Here is a 25164-nt window from a genome sequence, read left to right as displayed (position 1 = left end):
CTGTGAGAGGACAGGACGTATGTAAACCCTGAGGTTATTTGAATGGTTATTCTGAAGGGTAGAATTTCCAAGTCCAGTGAAAATCTCCCTGGCTCAGGACTACCGTATTATAGTAGGTCATGGACGGTAGGTAATATGGAAATGGGCGACATGGTAGCACAGTGGTTAGCACTGTTGCTTCACAGCGCCATGTTCGATTCCCGCTTCGGTCACTGTCTGTGCGGAGTCTGCACATTCTCCCCACGTCTGCGTGGCTTTCCTCTGGGTGCTCCGGTTTACTCCACAAGTCCCGAAAGAGGTGCTTGTTAGGTGCAGTGGACATTCTGAATTCTCCCCCTCTGTACCCAAACAAACGCCGGAATGTGGAGACTGTGGTGAATCACATTCCTCGTAATTCACACTGTTGTTATATGGTATGTGTCAGTGGCGGACTGGGTCTAAAAATATTGGTTGCCAGGAGACAAAGGGGGCCCACCCACAACTACAATGCTATCATTTAATTTTCATAACGAACAAATAAAATGTTCAAAAAATACATATGGAAAAAAGGGTACAATTCAAATTTTTGTGGAAAAAATGTGTATTTCTTAGTAATTACAGTGTACATGTACTGTACATATTACTGGCAGTAGATACCAAATGTAAATACAGAATGTTATAATTTAATTTTTTATTTATTTTTTAAAATTTTAAGTAATTGGTTGATATTTTTAAGTAGTTTACTGCACAATTTACACATTAACAGATAGTTCAAAAGCACAATAGAGCATTGCATGCAGTCCACTATATTAAGAGCAATCGTTTGTGTTCGCTGGATGATTGTGCGAATCTGCCAATAATTGCTTCTGCATCTAATTCATCTAACAATTCCTTTTCAATGGATAGCAACATGTATGATTCCAAATTCTCCTCAGTCAGCGAATTTCTTAACCTTGTCTTTATGATCTTTAGCTTTGAAAATGTCCTCTCACATTGGACTTGAGTAACTGATAGTGTGCAGATGACTTTATAAAGTTCATAAAGGTTATCATATGCCTTGTCATGAAGTCTGTTGGATGCCAGAATTTTTAGTACACACGATGGGCAAGTGCTGCAAATTTTACAATTGTTGCAACTGGAATCCATATTTTCACCATCATTAAGCAATAGCTGTAATACGTCAAAGTTTGAAGCAAAAGAAAACAATTCCAATATTACTTGATCTTTGCTGATTTGTGGAAACAGCTTAATAATACCTTGCAATGCTTCATCTTCAAGGCCCTTCTCTGCAATAGTTTTAAACTTTGCTAGGTCCAAGCAGGACAAATCTTTATACAACTGTTTGTGTTGTACAAAGCGTGATTCTAGTGACTGGACAATGCGATCCATTATTAGGTTAAACAAATTTACTCAAAAATCAGCTAGAGAATCTGAGGAATTTCTTTCATCATCAATAAGCTCATCTGCTATTCTTTTCTTCTTCCTCTGCCTCTTAACTGGCAATGCTGTTTCCAACGCATCAATTTCCAATGATTGATTTTCATCCATATTCATCTGTGAAATCCTATCATTACATTTATTTACAAATTCCAAAGCCTTGCTGTCAACGTTATCAAATGTTCTTGTCTGTTCCTTCAACTTTGTTGTAGCTGAATCTACCAAACTCCATGCAGTAAACATATCTAAACCACTTGTCTGTAGATAACTTGATAACGGGGTTGTAGTTTCAAATATATAAAAATAAATAAATGCTGTCAATATGGTTTCAAACTTTAGAAGACTTTGAAGTAAAACATTTGCTTCATGTTTTGTTTTTGCAACAAACTTTTCTGAATCTTGTATTATTGATAAGCATGTCAATAGATTTACGAAAGTACTGGCAGCGGCATCATCAAAACGTCCAAATATAGTTGTTGCTGCATTGGATTTTCCTGACCATCTGGTCTCACCAATTAGCTTTAATCGTTTCATTTTTTCTTGTCCTAGATGTTTTCCAACAACCTCTATCCATACAGCCATTCTCTTGTATGATGCTTTCACAAAAGTTGCTATATTCTGGAGAAAATTGAAAAAAGAAACTGCAGGCACACAACATTTTGTTGTTTCAGTTATCACCAAATTCAAGACATGGGCATAGCACCATATATGAACATGTTGATCAGCCACATCAGCAATTTTACTTTGTAAACCATTATACTGGTAGCTTGCAGCGCCATCTGTGCTATCAGATAAACATTTTTGGGGGTCAATTTTAAGATGCTGTAATGTTTCAATCAATAGATCAAAAAGTCCCTGTCCTGTACCATCATTACTTGGCACAACTGAAAGTAGTCGCTCACAGATAATACCTTTAAGCACATACCGAATAATAATGCTAAACTGATCGATGGATGAATTATCTTGTGTTGAATCAACCTAAATAGAATAATATTTGGCTTGAGAAACTTCATGACTAATTCTTTCTTGTATCATATTCTTCATAATTTTGATTAACATGTTTATAGTTGTTTTACTCAGGTATGTAACAAGTCCACCACGGTCTTTACTTTGAGCCTTTCCTTGTTGCTCTAATCGTTTGATTCTTTGTTTAGACTTGTTTTGCACTGCAGAAACGTGAGCTGCCATAATGGGGTCATATTTTGCCATCAACTGCACTGTAGCTAAAACATTGCCATGATTCAGAACCTCATTATCTAGAGTGTAGGCCGATTCATTTCTGTGACCTCGAAAAGGAAGTGCTTGCTTGCCTAACATCTTTATGATGTCTATAATCCTCATGACAATACTTCTCTGCTTCAATACTTCTTCTTTCCGTTTAATTAGTGATGCTGCAAAAAAATTATCTAAGGTGCCATCATTAACCACACTGATATATTGCTGAGCATTTCTGACATGTGTTGTTGTCGATTCATGTGAAGTCAAGCTCTGGCTAATACGGCTGTAGTCACTAAAGTCACGTACAAAGGGTGATGGATTACAAGTGTTGGGAAACGCAAAGGCTAAGCAGTATGAACAATGTAAGCATCTCTTTTCTTTGTTATATGTTAGCCATTTTCTTGGGACTGAGTCATTCATAATTTTCCTCTCACACAAACGAGCATCAAATGGCAGATCATCAAGTGGCTGAAGTGGATGTTCAGCAAAAAACTGTTTTAGCTTTGCTCGTGATGGATATTGGAAGATTCCAGTAGTTGATCTTTCATTTTCTTGCGTAGGTTAATTTACAGGATGTGCTTCAGAAACCAAGTCATTTATGCTTGAAGGAATATCTGATTCCCTGTCACTAGTTGAAGATATGTGTTCAGATGTTGCAACTACAGGCAGTACAGATACTGGAACAAGGAAGCCAGAAGAAATATTGGGCCTGGGTTGATTAGTAATGGATGCACTTGTATTTGTCTCTACATTCAAAGTAGCTCTTCTCTGTTCTTGTAACCATGAGCATTGTTTCTTGCTTCTTGATTATTTGTTGCAGAACTGGATATTGATGTGGATTGTGCTTGTGGTATTATAAACTCTGTAATAGGCCTGCATCGCTTGGCTGATTCCTTTCTTTCTGCTTCTTTTTGTTCTTTGCGTTTTAGTGACCCAGATTTATGCTTTTTCTTTTCCATGCTGGTGGGGGTAATATTCCTGAAATAAAAACTTAATTAAAAATAGCCCACATTGGGAAAAATGAATATTGATGATTGCAAGAATAACTTGAAGGAACGCCAGATAAACCCCTACTTGATAAAAAATATAAAATAACTTACTTACATTTCAATAGGCTATGTTCATTAGTCAATACTACTGTGGCCTATGCAGCTTCAGAAGAGGAGACAATCCACTGTCCAGTGTTCACACCAGCAAGCAACTGAGACAACTGTTGAAACTTAGAAGTTTGGTCCGACTATAGTAAGACATTAAGAATGGTCCCACGACCAAAGTTAACATGTCCAGTTTGATACTAGTGTAGTGTTACAAGTCGCAACCCTTTGAGTTTACCGATCATGGCTTATCACTTCAATATCTTTGACCTCATGATTCACAGTCAAAGGTACCGCTTCTCCTTTTCGGTGACCTCACGACCCTATGTACTGCTTGATATCCTTTCAAGTTGCCGACCATCTCAAATCACGAACTGTAACTTTATCTTTAAATTCACACACTCTTGCTGAAAACGTGGATTTCCAACTATTTCCGACCCGGGTGAACCAGCCCCCCCCCCCCACCTCCACTCCTTTTCACATCCGTTTAACACTGCTTCGTTCCTTCATACACTGAGTGATTATTTGTTTGCTTCTTTATTGCATTTTTATTTGGTATTGCTCTTTTTAAAAACAATTATATTTTATTAAGTTAGAATACAAATCTCAGGGACTTCCGGTGGCGGCGATGACGTAGGAAGCCGCACATTTGGGAGCTCCCGTTTCAAACGGACTTTTCGGCTCTTTTTAGAGCCCAAAATGGAAATTTTTCGACGTCTCCCAGTGGGAGAAGGTGTGCTGATCGACTTTCTCCACAGTTTATGACTCAAACTCGGAGTGGAAAGGGGGAAAAAATGGCAGCAGCTCCCCAGAACAAATGGGGGAAGGAATCCAAGAAGGCGGCCGGCGGAGCTCTAGAGGAGTGGAAGCAGTGGGCCCGGGAGCAGCATGCTGCTCTCCTGCGCTGTTTTGCAGATTTCAAGGCTGAGGTACAGAGCTCTCTGCAGGAAATGAACAAAAGGCTGTCGGAGATTCAGACGACCCAGGGTGCTGCCATCAAGGCGTTGCAGACGCAGGCCACTGAACGGGAGGAGGAGGCCGTGGTCCTCATGAGTAAGGTGGAGGGGCACGAGGCACTCCATAAGAAGTGGCAGGACCGCATGAGGCGGAAAAATCTGCGGATCTTGGGCCTTGCGGAGGGGCTGGAGGGGTCTGACCTGACAACCTACGTGGCTACGATGCTGAACTCGCTAGTGGGGGCCGAGTCTTTCCATCTGCCCCTGGAGCTGGAGGGAGCCCACAGGGTACTGGCCAGGAGGCCTAAGGAGAATGAACCCCCGCGTGTGGTGCTGGTGAGGTTCCACCGGTTCAGTGATCGGGAGTGTGTGCTGTGCTGGGACAAGAAGGTGAAGAGCAGCAAGTGGGAGAATGGGATAGTACGGATCGACCAGGATTGGAGTGCGGAGGTGGCTAAGCGGCGGTCCAGGTTTAATCGGACGAAGGAGGTGCTTTACAAGAAGAAGATAAAGTTCGGAATGTTGCAGCCTGTGCGCCTGTGGGTAACTTATTCGGACCGGCATTATTATTTTGATTCCCCGGAGGAGGCGCGGGCCATCGTGCGGACGGAGAAACTGGACTTGAACTAGGGGTTGGGGGTTGCGGGGTCGGTTGTAATACTTTATTGCTGGTTTCTGCTGTTGCTGTGTTCTCTTTTTCTGTACTTTTGCAATTTTGATATGGTTATTTATGGGGGTGTTGTTCTGTTTTTTTTGCTGTGGGGCATAGTTTGAGCTTTGTATCTTGCGGGGAGGGTTGGGGGGGGTTTGTTGTATTCTATATCGGGTTGGGGGTATGGAGTGGGGCTGGTATTTGGGAGCTGCGTCAGAAAGGTGTGGTGGGGCAGGGCGAAAGCGCGGGCTTTCCTCTGGTTTCCCGCGCTGCGGGGCTGGGGGGTGGAGACGATGACGGGGAGAGGCGGGGCTTTAACTGGTTCTTCCCCGCGCTGGAGCGGTGCCTGGAGGAGGGATAGGATGGGGGATGATCCCACTTTGGGAGGGGTCGGGATATTGGCGGGAGTTTCCGGGGTCAGCAGAAGTTAGCTGACCCACGGAAGTACAATGGAGGACGATTCGCGGCAAGGAGGGGGGTGGGGGGGATACCGGGTTGCTGCTGGCAGGGTCAGGAAGGAGCTGGTGGGGGCCGGGGGGACAGAGGTGAGGTGTTGTTGCTGTGGGGACTGGGTCGGGCGGGGGGTGCAGGCCTGGTGCGGGCAATCAACGGGCTATGGCTAGTCGACGGGGGGTGGGGGGGGGGGCCTCTGATCCGGTTGGTCACATGGAATGTGAGAGGATTGAATGGGCCGGTGAAGCGGTCGAGGGAACTGGCTCACCTGAAGGGGCTAAAGGCAGATGTGGCAATGCTTCAGGAGACCCACCTGAAGGTGGTGGACCAGGTCCGTCTGAGGAAGGGGTGGGTGGGGCAGGTTTTCCACTCTGGGTTGGATGTGAAGAACCGGGGAGTGGCAATTCTGGTGGGAAAAATGTGTCGTTTGAGGCATCGGAGGTGGTGGCGGATAAGGGGGGTAGGTATGTTATGGTTAGGGGCAGGCTACAAGGAGAGAAGGTGGTACTTACTAGTGTGTATGCCCCAAATTAGGACAATGCGGGCTTTATGAGGCGTATGTTGGGACGGGAGGTCTGATCACGGGGGGGGACTTCAATACGGTGTTGGATCCTTCACTGGATCGGTCCAGTTCTAGGGTAGGAGGCCGGCGGCGGCCAAGGTACTGAGAGGGTTTATGGACCAGATAGGTGGGGTGGATCCATGGAGGTTTGAGAGGCCGAGGACACAGGAGTACTCTTTCTTCTCCCACGTACATAGGGTCTACTCTCGGATAGACTTCTTCGTGGTGTGTAGGGGACTGATTCCGAGAGTGGAGGAGGCCGAGTATTCGGCCATTGCAATCTCCGATCACGCTCCGCATTGGATAGAGTTGGAGATGGGGGAGGTGTGGGACCAGCGCCCGTTGTGGCGGTTGGATGTGGGGTTGTTGGCGGAGGAGGAGGTGTATAGGAGGTGTATAGGAGGGTCCGGGCAAGTATTGAGGGGTACCTCGAGGTGAATGATACGGGGGAGGTTCAGGTGGGGGTGGTCTGGGAAGCCCTGAAGGCAGTGATTCGTGGGGAGCTGATATCCATCCGGGCACACAGGGAGAGGAGCGAGAGGAGTGAGAGGAATAGACTGGTCGGAAAGATGCTGGAGGTAGACAGGAGGTACGTAGAGGCACCAGAGGAGGGACTGTTGGGGGAGAGGCGCAGCCTGCAGGCTAATTTTGATTTGCTGACCACTAGAAAGGCGGAGGCACAGTGGAGGAAGGCACAAGGGGCAGTGTACGAACATGGTGAAAAGGGGAGTAGGATGCTGGCTCATTAGCTCCGCAAGCGGGACACGGCTAAGGAAATTGCTGGAGTGAGAGACAAGAGTGGGAATGTGGTGCGGAAGGGGGTAGAGGTGAATGAGGTCTTCAAGGACTTTTACGGGGAACTGTACCGGTCGGAGCCAACCGGGGAGAGGAGGGGAATGGAGAGGTTCCTCGACGGGCTTTCTTTCCCGAAGGTGCAGGAGGAGAAGGTGGAGGGGTTGTGTGCGCCAATTGAGCTGGAGGAGCTAGTTAAGGGGATCGGGCAGGTGCAGTCAGGGAAGGCACCGGGGCCGGATGGGTTCCCGGTGGAATTTTATAAAAAGTCTGTAGACCTAGTGGGCCCCTTGCTGGTGCGGACACTTAATGAAGCGTGGGAAGGGGGGACTTTTGCCCCCGACGATGTTGCGGGCGCTGATCTCGTTAATCTTAAAGAGGTGCAAGGACCTCCAGCAGTGTGGTTCATACAGGCCCATATCTCTCCTCAATGTGGATGCCAAGGTGCTGGCAAAAATCCTGGCCACCAGGATAGAGGACTGTGTGCCAGGGGTTGTACACGGGGACCAGACAGGGTTTGTGAAGGGAAGGCAGCTGAACACGAATGTGCGGAGATTGTTGAATGTCATCATGATGCGCTGGATGCAGAGAAGGCCTTCGATAGAGTGGAGTGGGGGTACTTATGGGTGGTGTTGGGGAGGTTTGGATTTGGTGAAGGGTTTATTAGATGGGTGAGGCTGCTATATGAGGCCCCGATGGCGTGCGTGGCCACGAATGGGAGGAGGTCGGAGTACTTCCAGCTTTACTGAGGGACCAGGCAGGGTTGCCCCCTGTCCCCCTTGTTGTTTGCATTGGCAATCGAGCCGCTGGCAAGAGTGAGGTGTTTGTGGTGCACCCTGGAGACCAGGAGGAAGGAATTGGTAGGCTCCCGCTTAGGCGGGCAGGGGAGAGTATAAGGTACCTGGGGGTGCAGGTGGCCAGGGACTGGGGGACTCTTCACAAACATAATTTCACCAGGCTTGTAGATCAGATGGAGGAGGAGTTCAAGAGGTGGGACATGCTGCCATTGTCATTGGCGGGGAGGGTGCAGTCCGTCAAAATGACGGTGCTTCCGAGGTTCTTGTTCCTCTTTCAGTGCCTGCCCATCTTCATCCCCAGGGCCTTCTTTAGGAGAGTGACTAGCAGTATCTTGAGCTTTGTGTGGGCACATGGGACTCCGAGAGTGAAGAGGGTTTTCCTGAAGCGAGGGAGGGATAGAGGCGGGCTGGCGCTACCCAACCTGTTGGGGTACTATTGGGTGGCCAATGTGTCAATGGTGCGTAAATGGGTGATGGAGTGGGGAGGGGCGGCGTGGAAAAGAATGGAGATGGCGTCATGTCGAGGTACGAGCCTGGGTGCCATGGTAACGGCGCCGTTGCCGCTCACCCCTAAGAGGTTTACCACAAGCCCGGTGGTGGCGGCGACCCTAAGAATCTGGGGACAGTGGAGACGGCACAGAGGGGAAACAGGGGGCTCGATGGAGGCTCCATTGGGTGGCAATCATCGGTTCATCCCGTGGAACAAGGATGGGGGATTTAGGGGGTGGCAAAGGGTGGGCATCAGTAAATTGAGGGACCTGTTTATTGGCGGGAGGTTTGCGGGCCTGGGGGAACTGGAAGATAAATTTGGGCTTCCCCAAGGGAACATGTTCAGATACTTGCAGGTAAAGGCGTTTGCTGGGCGACAGGTAGAAGGATTCCCTTTACTTCCCTAGCGGGGGATGATGGACAGAGTGCTTTCGTGGGTGTGGGTCGGAGAGGGGAAGGTGTCTGACATCTATAAGGTAATGCAGGAGGTGGAGGAGTCGTCAGTGGAGGAGCTGAAGGCTAAATGGGAGGGGGAACTTGGGGAGCAGATAGAGGACGGGACTTGGGCGGATGCCTTGGAGAGAGTCAACTCTTCCTCTTCATGTGCGAGGCTTAGTCTCATCCAATTTAAGGTGCTGCACCAGGCCCACATGTCCGGGACTAGGATGAGTAGGTTCTATGGGGGTGAGGACAGGTGCACCAGATGTTCGGGGAGTCCAGCGAATCATGCCCATATGTTCTGGGCATGCCCAGCACTGGAGGAATTCTGGAAGGGGGTGGCGGGGACGGTGTCGAGGGTTGTTGGATCCAGGGTCAAACCAGGGTGGGGACTCGCGATTTTTGGAGTTGCGGTAGAGCCGGGAGTGCAGGAGGCGAAAGAGGCCGGTGTCCTGGCCTTTGCGTCCCTAGTAGCCCGGCGGAGGATCTTGCTGCAGTGGAAGGATGCGAGGCTCCCAAGTGTGGAGACCTGGATCAATGACATGGCGGGATTTATAAAGTTGGAAAGGGTCAAATTTGCCATGAGAGGATCAGTACAAGGGTTCTATAAACGGTGGCAGCCTTTTCCGGACTTCCTGGCTCAAAGATAGGTATCTTGGTCAATAGCAGCAGCAACCCCCGGGGGGGGGGGGGGGGGGGGGGGGGGGGGGGGGGGCAATGGGGGTTGTTCCTTATTATAGTTTCTATTTTAAATTTTTTTTTTCGCTACGGTTATGTAACTTAACATTGTGTTAATTTAAGTTGTTGTTAATATGTTGGGTTGTTCATTGAGGAGGGGCAAAGGTTCATGATTCCTGTCATTATTGTTATTGTTGGTATTTTAGTATGGTTTGATGTTGTTGTATAAATTCAAAATTTTTCAATAAAAATTATTTTTTAAAAAAGAATACAAATCTCAGGAAAGAAGTTGGAGATTTATTTATCTAATTAATTATAATTTTTAAGGGCCCTTCAGAGATTCACGGGCCCCTTCTTGGCTCTCCGGGCCCCGGACCGATGTACCGGCTGAACCAAGACTACTGCTTGATATCCTTTGAAGTTGCCGACCATCTCAAATCACGAATTGTAACTTTATCTTTAAATTCACACACTCTTGCTGAAAACATGGAATTTCCTTAATTATGCCCGACCCGGGCCCCCCTATTCAACATCCTTCCACTACATCCCCTGCTTCGTTCCTTTTCATGCACTGCTTATTTGTGTCCTGTTCTCTTTTTTTTCTTATTCCTTTTTATTACTAAAACAGTTGTCTGTGTTTGTTTCTTTATTGCATTGTTATTTGATATAGGGGGGCCACTTCATCAGGGGCCCACTTGCCATCGGCCAAGCTGACACCTTGGCCAGTCCGCCACTGGTATGTGTTTTGTCTGTGTAAGCTCGGTATATGAGCAGTTGCGCGGTTCTGCCCATAGGGGGAGATGAGGAGTTTGTACTGGGCTCCACCCTTGGCTCCGCCCATGGTTCCGCCCATGGCTTCTCCCACTAACTGGAAGTATAAAGATCTGCGGTTGTGAGCTTGCTGCCAGTTCATCTCGTCGCAGGCAGGCTCTATTGTAAGACTATTAAAACCACTGTTCACTTCCAACCACGTGTCTTGTGAATTGATGGTCACATCAGGGGCTTTTCACAGTAACTTCATTGCAGTGTAATGTAAGCCGACTTGTGACAATAAAGATTATTTTTATTAATACTGCATTTTCTGCTCTGTTCTCTGCTCGACATTGGGATATCAAATGTAGTTTCTGTGATCCTAACCTGCACGTGGCTTGCAATTTTAACACGTTTTCGCCTTTATTTTTCTACATTGTTCAAAGAATCTCAAGACATGTATCAAGACAAGTCACGTGAAGGCTTTTGTACATAAAGAGCTCCGTGACGCAGGACTTTGTCCTCTAAGGGCAGTTCCCAGGGACCCACACCGAAACAAACATCAGCTATTGTTGGAGGATCATCAACTCACTGATAAAGACACTCTTTGGCCTCCCCAAAAACTATTGGTCTTCCAGTGCAAAGAGGTGTCCCGGATCGAGTGTTGCAGACTGGCACATTCCAGAACCCAGGACTGAGGGATGCACTAAAGCTTGGGGCAACTGCTGCAGAGGCGCAGTGGGGGAGGGTAGCAATCTAAGACCTTTCAGCCATCTTGAACTGAGGGGAATTGTACAGAACCTCTTTGAGATTTATGACTCCCATTGAATGTGTACAGTGAATATTACAGGTATCACAATTGTATTGAAGCACCTCAGAGTGCAACTTTATCTAGGTAGACAACTTGAATGTCATTGCACTTTCTGTGATGGCAATTTTGAAGTGTTTTATAATGTTCTTCCAGATATTTTACGAATCTATTTTTGCAAAAGAAAACTGAATTCTCTTGTATGGCAGAGAATCCACAGGCGGAATTTACCGGCTGTTCACGCCAGTGGGATATTCCTGGCATTGAGGGGTGCAGTCAACCTGAAATCCCATTGACAACGGCGGGCCCAGAAAATCCCGCTGGCAGGCCGCCTCCGCCATTGATAAACACATGGCTGGTTGGTCCCGCCCCATCTTTCCTTACTATACTTTGAAAAAAAGAGAAGAGTGGAGATATTTGGCAAAAGAAAAGGAAATCCAGTTCAAAGAAATGTATGTAAAGAGTAACCGCCGCTGCTTTTCCAGAATATTTTTATCATTCATCTTGACGAATAAAACATTCAGAATTGATTGAAAGCAAAGGGAAAGTCCGTGGAAGTATTTTTAATTCCAGTTTCCCTCATTTGTGCTTGAAAAGAAAGCTGTAAATCTAGATGTTGCATCCTATCTGGTCAATCAGGGGAAACCTGTTCTTTTCTTGCAATGAGATCAGTACCGGGGATGGGCACACTGTGCCACAGAGCTGTTCTCATTTCAGTGCAACTTCAGGCTAAAGGCTGGGAGCCAATCGAGTGAAACCTGGCTGTGAGAAAGGCGACCAGTGCTGGTGTTCAGCGAGCAGAGTATTGGCTCCGAGACTTTAATGAGGAGCAGGCCCATCAAAGTGAATAAATCCAAACACATTTCTTTTGGGATTGGGCACTAAATTAGATTCCAGGTTTTCCTGCGGCGTTCAGGAACAGAAAAGGATTGGACACCAACACCAGAAAGTAGCAATTAAATAGTAATGAATGTGACCCCTCTGCATGATAGAATTAGCACAGGCGACTTGACATTGTACAGCAAGCCATGACAGATTTTACAAGTTTTAAAGCTGGCTGCATGCAGTGAGATTTGCTCTCCATCATTTATCAGGAAAGATTCCAGATGTTCGATCCCGGCCCCGGGTCACTGTCCGTATGGAGTTTGCACATTTTCCATGTGTCTGCATGGGTCTCACTCCCACAACCCAAAAATGTGCAGGGTAGGTGGATTGGCCACGCTAAATTGCCCCCTAATTGGAAAAAAAAGAATTGGGTACACTAAATTTATTTTTAATAAGGGAAACATTCCAGAAATACTGGAAGTGTCAGTTTCTGAGCAATAATAAATTCCGTAAGTTGTGGATACTTTCAGGCGACAAGAAGTCATTCTTGAGAACCGCAATCCTCGCCCATTAACCTATCTGCATTTTTCCTTGGAATAAGTTTTGGGAACAGCTCTGTGGGCAGTGCTGGCACGTGAGTAGCATCTTCAAAATGGAATTACGGGTGCAAAATACTTATTTAGCATCTGTCCTTTCAGGTCCAACCTATCCTGCCGAATCTCTCAAAGACTTTGTCCTTACCCACTCTCTGACAGGATGAAAAATTCTCACCATCGTGTTACACAATCCATTTTTTTCTGACATTCTTTGGGCCTTGTCGGTGATGACTTTCGTTCATTTTAAACATATTCAAAATGATGTCGTTCCTCACCTGATGGTTACACCAGGAATTTCATCAGTGTTTCTCCTGCTCCACCCGTGTAACGAATGGCGAACTGGAAGAAGATCTCAGGAAATTGCTGATGTTTTTCTCTTCCTGCCTGGTGTAGCGTTTCTTTTTGAGTTTGATTTTTCCTCAGAAAACTCTTCTTTATTTTCTGACGTACTTTCTTTCCTCCTCAAGGATTTCCCTGTATAGATATCAATGAACTGCAGTTTTCTTCCGTACCATAATCCAGGAGCATCAGCCATAAACCCTTTCCCACATCTCCCCAGCAGTCGTGAAATTTGAACTGGAACTGAGGACTGGAACTGGAATACTCCAAGCTGACAGATCTGACAATAAAGTAGCCACCCATTTCCCAGGTAAGCCTCCACATGGAGATCAGTTTTTCATACAGGGGTCACTCTGAGGACTGAATATAACTACTTTCCCCATATTACGGTGAAGTAACATTGGAAATGAGGCCAGCTGTGGTGAAACGCTTCCCATAATACAGGCTTCAGCCATAGAATATAGATCTGGGGGCCTGTGAAGGTTTAGTTTGCATTGGTAAGTCCCTAAGCTTTGATGCAGATAACATTTTGCTCTTAATTTTTATTCCCTTTTGTTTCACTTTGCTGCATCCATTCATTGGTTTTATTCATTAATTTTCTATGTTATCGACTTCTACGTTGTTTTCCCTTACCAGTACTCTTCTTCATTATTCTTGGTTGCTGCTGGCACTCACGTTGTACTTCAGAATAAGCTAAGAATGGATTTTCCTTCAGGGGGCTCTTATTGCATTACAATATTGAAATTTAAAAAAAATCTTTTGTGGGATGTGTGGGTCACTGGCAGGGCTGGCCTTTGCTGCACATCCCTAATGAGGAAGAGGAATTGCTGGATGACCCAAAAACAAAATTAGGTATATTGATCCCAATATTGTTTTCGTCACCCTCATCACTAACCTGTTGTCTATCATGTCTGATCAGCTATCATTAACACTCACACTTCATCAGACAGGATGCTGCCAACTTTTGGGATCTGCTGTGCCATGACCTGCACACATCTTTCTCAGAGAGGCAAGGCAAGGTAAACATTGTCTGATATTTTCATCCTTTCAACTCACGTCAGAAGACATCTACCACATCAGGATGTCTGAAGTGCACACATGCATCAAGCAAGTGACAGCCACAAAGCAGATGATGGGGCAATTCTTTCACCACTTTGGAAAGGGGGTATCAGATAGACAGGGTGCACAAGTACAAAAGCGAAATATTGCCGATGCTGGAAACTTGCAATAACAACAGAAAATGCCGGAAATACTCGTCAGCATCTGTGGAGAGAGCAGCAAAAGTTCTGATGCAGGGTCATCAACCTTGTTAGGAAGATTGTGGTAGTGTGGCCCCTTTCAGGGCAATCATTCGCAGGCCATGAGACTCGCCCGAGACAAATCACACGGGAGCGTGTGAAACCTAGTCAGTGGGAAAGGAAGCATGGGTCCCAAGTAGCAGAGGCCCATTGAGTGTGGACCTGGGAGTCGAGGAGTAAAGACCTGCATTATGTATCTCTGTGCCTGTCCACAGTTTAACCTCATTGTTGTTCCAATAAATCACTTTGTGATTCAAGCAGCCTCCTCAGTGATACCTTGCGCTATTAGAAAAACAAAGGCAGTCTTTTTTTTAATCAACATTTTATTGAGGTATTTATGGTTTTATAACAACAACAGAATCATAGAATTTACAGTGCAGAAGGAGGCCATTCGGCCCATTGAGTCTGCACCGGCTCTTGGAAAGAGCACCCTACCCAAGCCCACACCTCCATCCTATCCCCACAACCCAGTAACCACACCCAACACTAAGGGCAATTTTGGACACTAAGGGGCAATTTAGCATGGCCAATCCATCTAACCTGCACATCTTTGGACTGTGGGAGGAAGTGCAGGTTAGAATGATTGGCCATGAAGAAACAATGTACATACAAATATAAACATAGTGCAAAAGCCGTCTTCCTCCCACCTTTTCTAACACCCTACTCTAAGCTAAACTAAACCCCAGCACCGCCCCTCCCCCCCAGCACTCCTTTCTGCTGGCGGTTAATTTTCCCCCAAGAAGTCGACGAACAGCTGCCACCTCCGGATGAACCCTAACATTGACCCTCTCAGGGCGAACTTGATTTTCTCCAGACAGAGACAGCTAGCCATGACAGTTAGCCAGGTCTCCGACTTCGGGGGCTTTGAGTCCCTCCAAGCGAATAATATCCGTCTCCAGGCTACCAGGGAAGCAAAGGCCAGAACGTCTGCCTCTTTCTTCTCCTGGATTCCTGGGTCTTCCGAGACTCCGAAAATCGGCACCTCTGGATTCTGTGCCACCCTTGTTTTTAACACCTTGGACATGACAACCGCAAACTCCTGCCAGAATCCCCTAAGCTTCAGGCATGCCCAGAACATATGGACATGGTTCGCTGGTCCTCCCGCACACCTTGCGCACCTATCTTCTATCCCAAAAAATCTACTCATCTGGGCCACTGTCATGTGGGCCCGGTGAACGACCTTAAACTGTATCAGGCTGAGCCTGGCACATGTTGTGGATGCGTTGACTCTACTCAACGCGTCCACCCAGAGACCATCCTCTGTCTCTCCTCCTAACTCCTCTTCCCATTTGCGTTTCAGCTCCTCAGGCTGGGTTTCCTCTGACCCCATGAGTTCCTTGTAAATATCTGAAACCCGCCCTTCTCCCATCCACATTCTGGAAACTACCCTATCTTGTATCCCCTTTGGCGGTAGGAGCAGGAAGTTTGAGACCTGCCTGCATAGGAAGTCCTGCACCTGTAGGTACCTAAAACAAAAGCAGTCTTAAGGGATTTATATTTATATTGGCAAACATTAGAAAAAAGGTATAGTTTTAAGTGGGTTTAATTTAATATTTCTGTGCCTGGAAGGGGAAAATCTATAGTCGGGGCAGCACGGTGACGCAGTGGTTAGCACTGCTGCCTCACTGCCTCGGGTCACTGTCCATGTGGAGTTTGTACATTCTCCCCCTGTCCATGTGAGTCTCACTCCCACAACACGAAAAGATGTGCAGGGTAGGTGAATTGGCCATGCTAAATTGCCCCTTAATTGGAAAAAATTGAATTGCGAACTCTAAATTTATTTTTTTTAAAGAGTAAAGCCTATAGTTAGATTCATGCTGGACAAAGGTGTTTTTATGTGTGGGGGTTGGTTCAATTCCAACTGTCATTCCATTATGCTTAGGTCAGCAGAAAAAAGCTTTTTTGTTCTTAGTTTAGCTGAATTTTATTGCAGTTCGAGACACGACACCAGGGAGTGAAGTCTCAAATCTGCCAGAAGAAAGACAGGTCAGGACGGGAGCTGCAAAGAGGAAGGCTTACTAAAGAATCAGATACAGTCCAGATAACCAGGGAAAAGTGACAGCAAATGTCTTAATATGACTAAATTTAAGAGAACGAAGACCAAGGTATTCATCAGAATTCAAGAGTAAAAACAAGTGTTCTGTGTTAAAGAGACAGTTAAAGAGGCAGATTTAGAGTGGGAAATCAGACTTCTGAGGTAAATCAAAAGTTTGATGCCATTTTAATGGAGTCTGGGAATCAAAAGTTAAAGCTATTGTGAACAGTTTGTACAGCAGTCAAGACAAAGAAATCTTAACGGGGTGATGTAAAACCTAGACTTAATTTGCTGTTAAAAGTAAGAAGGCTAACAACACCAGGTTAAAGTCCAACAGGTTTATTTGGAATCACTAGCTTTTGGAGCGTAGCTTCTTCATCAGGTGGGTCAACCTGATGAAGGAGCTACGCTCCGAAAACTAGTGATTCCAAATCATAGTTGGACTTTAACCTGGTGTTGTAAGAGTTCTTACTGTGCCCACCCCAGTCCAACGCCGGCATCTCCACATCATGCTATTAAAAGTGCAGTGGAAGTTTTGTTCAAGAAAGTAATTTGGAAAACCTGGACTGGATTTATTGTGAAAGAAGATTTTAAAGTGTGACTTTGGGAGTGAAGTTTGGAAACGTTCACGTGACAATCATCTGAAAGGATTCCGAGGAGAAATCCATAGACATTCACTTGGGGTTGAGAGCAGGATGTGTGCATTTAACCACAGCCAATCCGTGTGCTTAAAGGGATGTTGTGTTATTGATGCCGTTTAAGCTTAAAATCTTTTGTTAAACTAAGTGGGGGGGGGGGGGGGGGAGAGTAATGGGGTATTGTACCGTAATCTGACTTTTTTCATGTTAATTTTATTTCCCTTTTGTTAAAACTAATTAGCGGTTCTGTGAATCTGTTCCTCCACAATTTATTAAAAAAGAAGAAATTATGATTGTTTTTGAGCAATGATTCAATTCTGGGATCTACCTGTCCAGTTATAATACCAACTGGGATAGTGACAACTTGCAACATCAGGCTGGATTTAATGCAGCCTGTCTTGGTGGGAAACATGGCAGCCAAGCCCACATAATCATGTCAGTGCAGTTAGTGGGAAAACCTCCCTCTCCTCCGCTTATGTGGAAAGGCTGACACAAGTCACCCCATCATGTTAATGAACCTCATTAAAGAACCACTTGACACCCATTATCTCTGAGTTCACCTCAACTTTGTGCTGAGGAGACTAAATGATGGTAGAACGGCTGACCGATGTTTTCAGATTGCATTGGAGTCTTGAATTGCGGAGAAGGCCCAAATGTGGGCTCTGACACTTGATTCCATCAGGACTCACTCATGGAACTGACAGAGGGTTCCCCACTGATTTCCAAATTCTAAGCAAAACCTGAGAAGATCCTGGCCATTCGCTCTTTCTCTCCACAGATGGTGCTTGACCTAGTGTTTACTTAGACAGTTTGCACAACTTTCACTTGCTGGCGTGATTTCTCCTAATGCAAAGATTTACACATAAGGGCATCAGAGCAATTCATATCAGCTCCATGACTTTGATGAATGGATTACACAGTTTGCACTCATTTAATGTTCACTTGATGTTCCACACAAAGATCACAATGTATAAATTACTTACTGTGAGCCAGGATGGATCCTTTGTGAATTCAATGTGTTGGTCCATGACTGCCTTTCAGAACGGAAGAATCTGGAGCGGATTTTCCTGGGGAAAACTGGCCTACCTTCTGCAGCCCATGTGATGTACAATTCACATGTTACCTCCCAGAGGCTGAAGAAACTCTCAGTTTAAATTCATGTTGTGGTCCTGCTTGATGAATCCCATAAGAAATGTGTAAAAAGGGCAAAGTGTATTCAATTGCCCGCTCCCCAGACCTCAGCAAATTTGTTTTTCTTTTCAGCTACATTTGAAGAAACTGCACTGATTCGGTCAGAAACCTGTCTCCACTCAATTAGCACCTGTTCGGAAGTTGGCCGGTCTGCCCACCCACTCATGCCATTTTGAACCCCATCCAAATGGGTACCAGGCTGCAGAATTTATTAATGGAAATCATCACTGGCAAGACGCTAATGGCTGAACTCATTATGAGAGTGACCAGCCTTTGCTTTATAGTTGTTGAGTTATTGACAGTTGCCAATGCCCTAGCCCAATATAATAAAAGGACTCAACCATCAGTAACAGCTTAATTCAGATTCTCATGCAAAGGATTTTGTGAAGTGATAGGCTCAACTTGGACTGATTGTCCCTCTTGACCCCAATCCCAACCTCCACCTTTTTGTATCAACCATTACTCAGCAGAAAACTGGTGTAGAGGGGAGACTTAACTTTCGCAAAAGAATTAATATTAATTGCTCTTGCGGACTGGAAACATGGGGCAGGATTCTCCGACCACCCGCCGGGCTTCTCTGACCCCCCGCTGGGCCGGGGAATCCCCTGGGTGCCGGTTCTGCGCATGCGCAAACTCGCAGCGGCCGTTTGGTGCCAGCTGGAGCTGCACCAACCCCATCGCCGTCCACCTAGCCCCTAGACAGGTGAGAATTCCTCACCTTGGAGGGTCGTTGACACCGGAGTCATTGGCGCCGGTTTTCCCGCCGGCGTGGGGACTTAGTCCCCAGAAGGGAGGATCCCGGCCATGGTGCTTTTTACTCTGAGTTCCCTGAGGGATTTGCGTCAACCATAAATTGCCAGATTGAAGTTGTATCTGGGCCAGCCCAGGATAGGGGAGGCAGGTTCACTTCCCTGAGAAGTATTAATGAACCAAATGGCATTTTATAATGATCCAACGGCTTTTGTGGCCATGGCCTTGTCAGGGATAGACTTTATTTATGTTATTCTTGAGTGTGACCTAAATATTTTAATGTTTGCAGTTACTGTGTTTTCTTGCCCTCAAATGTGCAGGTTCAGTCGGCAGTTAAGAAGGGAAATGCAATGTTAGCATTCATGTCGAGAGGGCTAGAATACAAGGGCAGGCTGTATAAAGCTCTGGTCAGTCCCCGTTTGGAGTATTGTGAGCAGTTTTGGGCCCCGTATCTAAGGAAAGATGTGCTGGCCTTGGAAAGGGTCCAGAGGAGGTTCACAAGAATGATCCCTGGAATTAACAGCTTGTCGTATGAGGAACGTTTGAGGACTTTGGGTCTGTACTCGTTGGAGTTTCGAAGGATGAAGGGGATCTTACTGAAACTTACAGGATAGTGCGAGGCCTGAATAGAGTGGACATGGAGAGGATGTTTCCACTTGTAGAAAAATCTAGAACCAGAGGACACAATCTCAGACTAATGGAACAGTCCTTTAAAACAGAGATGAGGAGGAATTTGTTCAGAGGGTGGTGAATCTGTGGAACTCTTTGCCGCAGAAGGCTGTGGATGGGAATTGCGAGTTTAGAAACCATTGCATTACGTTAATACATGTGGATGGAATGACACCTGATTTACACACATGAAGGTGGACTCTAACCATTAGGAGCCTAACAGAGGAATACATTCCTACAATATATCGGTGACAACTTTCCAAAAGTAACTTGCTTTGGGAGGCCCTGAGGTCATGAAATGCACTATATAAATGCAATTTTTAAAAATATTTCTATCCGGGACCTCTTTAGCTATTTCAGAAAAGTTCAGCCTTCACTGTCTCTGCTTCACCCTCAGACTGTCACAGGTATTCCGTCCGCTGCAATATGATCTACAGAAATCACCTATAGAAATGAAAGTTACCACTGCATGGTCCTTTTGTTCTACTTGACCATTCCATGTTACTGTGGGGGTAGCCTGCCACAGTGAGTAGTCTGTTACAGCGGGCAGTCTGCCACAGCGAGAAGCATGTCAAACTGGGTTGACTGACACAGCAGATAGCCTGCCACAGGGGGTAGCATGCCACAGAAAGGTAGCAGTGACACAGGAGGTAGCCCTACCACAGCGAGCTGCCTGTCACAGGGAGTGGCCCTGCCACAAGTACATTGTATCAACCAAGTGACAAATGGTTAGTTTGCCAGGAATATCTTCATCTGCCCGACATGGCTGATACTTACTTCAGTGAATTTTCCAGCTCCGGTAATTTAAATATTTTGGTTGGGCCCCATCAGGATTGATGCCTCACAGCGAACAGCCCTGCTTTTGGCACCACCTGTCAGCTGATCAGCTGCTTTAACGGTCAAGAGGGGTTGAGACGCAGATCAGCCATGGTCTTATTGAATGGCAGAACAGGTATGAGAGGCTGAATGGTCCACCCAGTTCCTCTTTTAGCCACCTGATGGTTAGAATCCACCTCCATGGGTTTAAATCCATTTCAGCTAAACTCCACCCATAATCTTCACTCTTGTCATGCCCTATCTTCTTTTTAGGTTGAGGACAATGGAGTCTAAAATAAAGGATATCAGAAGCTGTTCAACGATAATTTGATAAATCTGTTTCCAGTGTTCCACAAATACAATGTTATGTGGCATTAACAGTCACATAATAGATTTGATTTTGATTCTCATTTTATGTACCACATATATGTTTGTGCTTGTTACAAATTGATTTGGAAAACAAGGGGGCATTCAGTAATGAAAAATGAGTCATCAACAGCAAACATGTACGATTTTTTAAATGCAAGGTTCCGTTTGTTGTGATTTTGAACTGTGTTAGGCCAGTTCAAATGATGCAATGCCACTCTTGAATGCTCCAACTGTTGTCTGAAAGGCTTCTTCAAGGTCCTAGTGCCTCTAATATAATGCTGCTTCATCAAATTATTGCCTGTTTTATTTTTTGAATGGATATAGTAATTCTGAAGTCTCATCACAAATTGTTATTCATGACAGCTGGCCACTCGTTTGATATATTGTGTACAGATTGCCCTCACACTTTGATGAATTATTCTGCTTATTTGGTTAGGCTGCATTAAAAGTATCCACAAAGAGAATGGATTGAAGTATCCCAAAAGAGACAGACTCTTAATAACCTGCATCTGAGAATGTTAGTGGCAGCTGAAGGATTTTTACATGGAAAAGCAAATCCACAAAGAAGTTACAAGACTAAAGCATATTGAAGGGTCCAGATTACACCAGAGCCAGGACATTATCAACATCAGTTGAATCTCAACATCTGGTTATAAGCGTTCAGCTTCATGTTTAGGATGTTTCATCTGTATAAAATTCTAAATCAGGTTATAAGCTCTTCGTAGAAGAGTTAAGAGGCTGTTGGCTGCTTTATGACTATCCTCCTCTGCACAAGTTGTTAAATGACTTAATGGTCGGGGAATGCAAGCCACTTGATGCAAAACAATTGAATGTGCCATTGCAAAGTTTCATTCAAGATTGCTGTGTTTGCCTTACTCATTATCATGTCAATCTATTTACTTCAATAAATTACTTTCAAGTTATTGTATTTGTACATTGAATATTTTGCACAGAAACAGGCCACTTGGCTCAATTAATTTGTGCCAGTGTTTTTGCTCCACACAAGCCTCTTCCCATCCTGCTTCATCAAGCACTATCAGTCTGTCTTTTTATTCCTTCCTACCTCAGGTCCTTATCTAACTGCCCCTTCATTTCGTTTGTGATATTTGCCTGGAACAGTCCCATGTGGCAACAAATTCCACATTCTAACCACTCTGGGTAAAGAATTTTCACCCACATTCCTTGTTGAATTTATCAGTGACTGTCTAGATTTGGGCTTCCTACATATGTAAATATCTTCCCCTATCAAAAATTGCCTGTGATGTAACCGGAGCAGGCCTCAATCCCCCTTATGCCAATATTTCAGAAAAGTTAGTTAATTTCCTCTTGGTTAAAACATTGGAGCAAGGAGGTTCATGCGGCTCAGTTATATATTCATAAAATAATATTGCCGAACACATTTCACTGACTATATCGGTGCGATGGAATCCCTACAGCACTGAAGGAGGCCATTCGGCCCATCAAGTCTGCACTGACCCTCCGAAAGAGCACTCCACCCAAGCCTACTCCTGCGCCCTATCCCAATAACCCGTTAACCTGGCTGGCACATCTGTGGACACTAAGGGGCAATTTAGCGTGGTCATTCCACCCAACCTGCACATCTTTTGGACTGTGGGAGGAAAGCGGTGCACCCAGAGGAAACCCACGCAGACACGGAGAAAATGTACAAACTCCACACAGACAGTCACCCAAGGCTGGAATTGCACCTTTATCCCTGGCTTTGTGAGGAAGCAGTGCTAAACACGGTGTTAGCATGCTGCCCATTTGATGCTCTCACCTGGAACTCAAAAATCTCGTCAACTTTGCTTCAAATTTCTACAGGTTCTGCCTTTTTTCCAACATTTTCTGCTTTTACTTCAATCTAGTACCCTGTATTTGCTGCACACAATGCTGCCTCCTCTACATCAGGAAGACCAAACGCATGTTGGGTGACTGCGTTGTAGAACACCGTTGTAGCTCACTCCACAAGCATGACGCTAAGATTCCGGTGGCTTCCCATTCTAATTCTCCACCTTGCTGTCATGCAGGCATCTCCATCCTCGCTCTGCGGCAATGTTCCAGTGAAGCTCAATGCAAGCTCGAGGAACAGCACCTTATCTTCCGATTAGGCTCTTTAAAGCCAATTGGTCTCAACATTGAGTTCAACAATTTCAGACTGTAATTCCAGCCCCATTTTGTTTATTTTTTCCGACGCGCTGGTCTTCAATCTTGTTTTACAGATTTTAGCTTTCAGCTTTTCATTATTCTTTTTTTCGCACTCACTCTGACAAATCTTTTGCTCCTTTACTGTGACCATTACCACCCCCGGTTGCCCTTTTGAACTCTGACATATTTTGGCATTTAATCTCTTCTGCCCGCTACCTAATCTTTTTTTCCTGATTTGCTCAAACCTATTTTGGTTCAATCTCCCTGCACTTCTGAAGACAGGTCTTTGGCCTTAAACAAATAACTGTTTCTCCCTCCACTGATGCTAGTTCTGCTATTCCCAGCATGTTTTTGTTTTTATGTCACATATATCTGAATTTGACTAAGTCGCTGCTCATAAGGTTCTGGTTGACACTTTTAAATCAAATTTCATCAATTTTATACTTTTGTACTTCATGGAAAAGTTTGGAATATGAATCTTTTGTAGAAGCTAAATAAGAAATCAAGCTGTTTGCTGCATTGTTCTAACATTACACGAAATATAATCGAATATATTTTAAATAGACTTGAAAGAGAAACTTTAATTTCTTTGGAGGCGAAATATATTATTTCCCTTCAGTGAGGCAGCTGAGGATTGGCGGCGGGCACTAGGACCGAGGCTGCGCTGAGCCGGGAGGAGTCAGCAGTTGTGAGTCAATGCCAGGGTGATATGGTCCGGAGTTGCGAGATAAGAGACGCTGGCCGCATCCGCTTCAGCACAAATGCAAGAGCCTAAGTTCAGCCGGCGGATTTTACTGAGTGAGGGCACGGTCGGTCGCGGTGAAAGAGCTGAGACCAGAGGAGAGGTGGGAGGGGGAGGCTGACCAGAGTGAGTAAACTGAATGAGCCTTGGAAAATCTCTATTGTTTGCATTGCTGCTGTGTCTTCACAGTCTGACACTGAGCTTGTCTGAATCAGCCAAGTTCCCCAACGCGTTGTAGATTATTTCTCCTTTGGGAAGCGATTCTTTTTTGTTTGTTGATGTGAAGTGAGCAGATGATCATTTTGAATGCACTTGATGTCCATGCCTGGGTCAAAGTTCTCTCCATCAGAATGCTGTTGTGAATCAGAGAGATGGAATGTGCTGACAGTTAATGACAGCACTGTCTGCTCCTGCTCTCACAAATCCGAATAAGGTCACGCCAATTTATTGCAATCCACCTTTTAAAATGGTGTAGGTGGGTGGGGTTGGAGGGGTGACCCCAAATCAACAATGTAATGAATATCTTCAGATTATCAATTTAAACTTTTGCTGCTTGGCTCTTGCAGTGTAAGATGTTACCTAAAGTCTTCAACTTGTTCTTCATTCTAAGCTCTTTATGTCTAAGAGCATCATTTCATTTCAGAATTGTTTTTGTCCCATGTTTGTCATTGCAAATTGTACTGGTTACTTTCGAGAAGGTCCTTGGTGAGTGGCTCGTGTTCTTGTCACATTTAAGAAGGGATGCAGAACTAACCAGAAAACGTCAGACCTGCCATCTTGATATTGGTGGAAGAAAAATAATGGAATTCCTACTAAAAGGAGAAAATAGAGCCCCAAAATACAATAATGAATAATCAGCATTCAAAGGAGAAGCTTGGCCAGCCTCATTGAAGAAGTAACAGAGAGAGTGGACAAGGGTAATGTGTTAAATATGACATTTAGATTTCCAGAAGGCACCATATAATAATAAGGTCAGAGCATGTGGGATTGAGGGACAAGTAGCAGAGTGGGCAGCTGTTCAGCTGTAAGGAAAATAGAAAAGCGTAGGTATGAAGTTTAGCCATTCGGTAAGGTGGGAAGTGGTACCCCTCAAGGATCAGTGCTGGGATCACTATTTTTCATGATTTATATTAACAATTTTGACTTTGGAACCGAAAACACAGGGCAAGATTTTCCAGCCGTTCCAGCTGGTAGGAACTTCTGCTGGTGTGGAGTAGGAGGCTGGTGGAAAATCACACCCACAGTTTTGGTTGGGGTAATCATCACTGAGGAGGTCGACAGGAAATTAAAAGAAGACATGAATAAACTGGCAGAATGGGCATATAATTGGCAAATGAATTTCAACATAGGTATGAAATAACCCATTTTGGTTTTTTAAAATAATGCTGATCATTACTTAGGAAAAACAAATTTAAGTGGGATGGAGGGACAATGAGATTTGGGAGTACACACACAAACAAATCGCTCAAGATTGTGATGCAGACCAATAGGCATTAACAAAAGCAAACCAACCCTTAAGGTTTATTTTGAGAAGGATGGAAATGTTATACTGAACTTGCGTTAAATCTTGAGTATGCCATGCTTTGGAGTAATTTGGACATAAGAACTAGGAGCAGGAGTAGGCCATCTGGCCCCTCGAGCCTGCTCC

At 45.1% G+C, this 25164-nt stretch overlaps 1 protein-coding gene across 4 annotated transcripts in view; it reads left to right on the top strand.

The window, feature by feature from the left end:
- Window positions 1-25164, top strand: part of tmem71 (transmembrane protein 71) — a 73146-nt gene that overhangs the window by 834 nt on the left and 47148 nt on the right. Inside the window, exon 2 of one of the 4 annotated variants that reach the window (XM_038808955.1) lies at window positions 12992-13173. The exons of 2 other annotated variants lie outside the window; for them this stretch is intronic. The gene's annotated coding sequence lies outside the window, so the exon portion shown is untranslated. Of the gene's footprint in view, window positions 1-12991; window positions 13174-23453; window positions 23643-25164 lie in introns of those variants that run through there. One more of the 4 variants, XM_038808957.1, reaches the window with a different exon arrangement.

The sequence above is a fragment of the Scyliorhinus canicula genome, chromosome 10 (genome assembly GCF_902713615.1).
Source record: "Scyliorhinus canicula chromosome 10, sScyCan1.1, whole genome shotgun sequence".
NCBI classification, from domain to species: domain Eukaryota; kingdom Metazoa; phylum Chordata; class Chondrichthyes; order Carcharhiniformes; family Scyliorhinidae; genus Scyliorhinus; species Scyliorhinus canicula.
This window is presented reverse-complemented; position numbering and strand designations above follow the sequence as displayed.